Below are 2,500 nucleotides of genomic sequence, written 5' to 3'. Positions count from 1 at the left end.
TTTCAGATCTTATCTGAATTAAGATCGTGTTTTTTTCTCCTACTTCTGTTATCTTTAATGGCATCACTGATTCTTGTTGCAGCAATTTATATAATGATTTCTGTTTTACTTTTCTTACTGGCGTAGCATTCGCTGCAGTTCAACGTGTTCTGCAAGTGTTCCCTGCAATCCTCGTTTTGGTGTAATTATAAATTTACACTCATCACACTTGATTTAAAAAATCACTTTAAAAATATATCACCCGAGCTTTATATTCATTTATGTTTTCATATTACTTTCAGTTCGTGTCTTATTACTTTCCGAGTATTTTTTTTTTCATTTAGAGACGTCGCATTTCTTTCCTTACCAACCACATGCCCGCTGTAAGCCTCCAATTGTCCTGTTACACGCTCCTTTAAAATTACTCCATTACCACAGGCTTAAACAACAGTTCTTTGAAATTAGTTCATTTTCACAACTTACTGCCAGTGTTTCTTCCACAGTTTCTTTCAGAACTCTCCTGTAACGCAACAGACACCTCGAATACTAACACACCTCCATCATAACACTAACGGAAATGACAAAACTCTTCACATTACGTGATATAATCAATGGTCGCCAGTTACCGCAATCTATCTGATGCATCAGCGCCAGCATCAACAAAACAGTGCCTGCCTCACCACCATACATCGTCCCTCTACATTATCTCCACATAATGAGGCCAAACACAGCACTGAACATCGCATACCTGCAACACCCTACGTTGCATGACTCCCTTTAATCCAAGGTGCAGTACTTGAGACACCACAATCTTACGTAATGACCGTAGAAAGTAGTCACGCAAGTATTACACTACACAATGTACTTCCTCCACACGCTCGTTACAGTTCGGCAGGCACTCGCGGGCGACGACCAGCAGTGCCAGATGCAGTGCCAAACAGAGTCGTGTGTTGAGGTAGCAGGAGAAATGTTAAGGGAAAGGTTTGAGCACTGACCTGAGGGTGTGACAGTTTGTTTACATCGACGTGCAGCATCCACGCAGGTCAGCTGGTCTGCCGTGCGCTGAACACGATGCTCAGTGCCACTACTGTGGGCCAGTAGACCTAAGTCCCGATTTTGTTATCCCGGCGAAATGACGACGTTTTCTTAAGACCGAAGGATGTCCTTGGAGGAATTCCTTAGCTACGAACCACAGACAAACAGACGGAAATTAATATGCGAAACATCTCGGTTTCTTTATCTCGTCCGGAGGGTCCTCATTGATCCGCGGTAGTTCTCCCCGGAGCCGCTGTGTCGGAGTGGCGCTAGTGTCGCCCAACAGTGTTGCATGTAGGATCACATGCGGGAATTTAGCCGTTTTCGTCGGTGTAGTGTGTGCTGGTGAGTTGTTATCCAAGGATCCTGAGGCTTTACCCGGGTCCTGAGCCCTTCGCTGTGTCGGGGCCAAGCGAGAGGCGACCGAGGAGCAGTTCTAGAGGCCTACGAGTGGGATTTGAGGGAAAGTAAGCTAAGTTGTCCCGTTTAAAGAGGTTTTGTATCTTGCATTATTGATGATATTCCTTCAGGACCAGCTTCTAGTTTGCTTGTTGACAGAATTGTGACAGATAAGGAGGAAATGAATGCAACTCCAAGCCGATGATTACACAGTATCTTTTATCCTGTCAAAATATATACAAAACAACTTTTTTGCAATGCAATTTCTTGTGTGACTAAGAATGCACGCGGCGAATTTTTCCAATGCATTTTTTTCCTAACGAATATCGGTAACATCTCCATCAAACATATTGTACAGAACCCTAATCATCCGGTAAAAAAGTTACACAAAACCTGCATGCAAACTATTATTCATCGCCATAAATTGCACGTTGGTGAAACTATCAATATCATCAAAGTGTCCCTCAACCTGAGTCACGCATCCTCAACGCCTCTTTTTCGCTGAATCACGACCACCCTAGAGGAGCCAATATGGGAGGGAGGTCGCCGTCACAACACACCAAGGCCATGCTAGGTCAACACACTGACGTCATGGCTGTGTTGCCGACAACCCTTTTTTAACCTATCTGGGCCGGTGCTTAGGTAGCGATTCTTTGCACTGTCATAAGGGTGTAATGCATGTTATATCGATAGGGATAATAGGCCTTAATTAGGGGGGCGGGGTTATCGGGCAGGCTGCAACTTTATGACAAAACAAGACACGGGTTTTTCTGCTTCTCGATTTTCAGTATTTGTTATTACGATATTGCTTGTACGTATTGGTTACTGCTTATTAGAATTACTCGTGAACAGTAACAATCTCATAGATATATCCGATAATAAGCAAGAACTTTGGATGCAGATTATAAGTAGGCTTTTTACTTCGTTGTCTGAAGATAGCATAACAAAAACGATTAGATAATTTTATAGTATGATTTAAACAAAAATATATGAATAATGAAAACAATGATGATTCAATCTCAATACAGTGGACGTTAGCAAGGCCATGGACATCAATACCTAACAAATAATACCACTCACACCACCT

The 2,500-nt window shown here is 42.6% G+C and overlaps 1 protein-coding gene across 3 annotated transcripts in view; it reads right to left on the bottom strand.

Moving 5' to 3' along the window:
• NANS (N-acetylneuraminic acid synthase) overlaps positions 1 to 1,490 on the bottom strand; it is a 13,202-nt gene extending 11,712 nt beyond the window's left edge. The window contains exon 1 of one of the 3 annotated variants that reach the window (XM_070115613.1): positions 975 to 1,490. The gene's annotated coding sequence lies outside the window, so the exon portion shown is untranslated. Of the gene's footprint in view, positions 1 to 462; positions 544 to 727; positions 906 to 974 lie in introns of those variants that run through there. The other 2 variants (XM_070115711.1, XM_070115674.1) reach the window with 2 other exon arrangements.
• Positions 1,491 to 2,500: the final 1,010 nt, after the last annotated feature.

This window comes from Penaeus vannamei, chromosome 1, assembly GCF_042767895.1.
Source record: "Penaeus vannamei isolate JL-2024 chromosome 1, ASM4276789v1, whole genome shotgun sequence".
Lineage (NCBI taxonomy): Eukaryota > Metazoa > Arthropoda > Malacostraca > Decapoda > Penaeidae > Penaeus > Penaeus vannamei.
The sequence above is the reverse complement of the archived record's forward strand: the minus strand, read 5'-3'. Positions and strand labels throughout refer to the sequence as shown.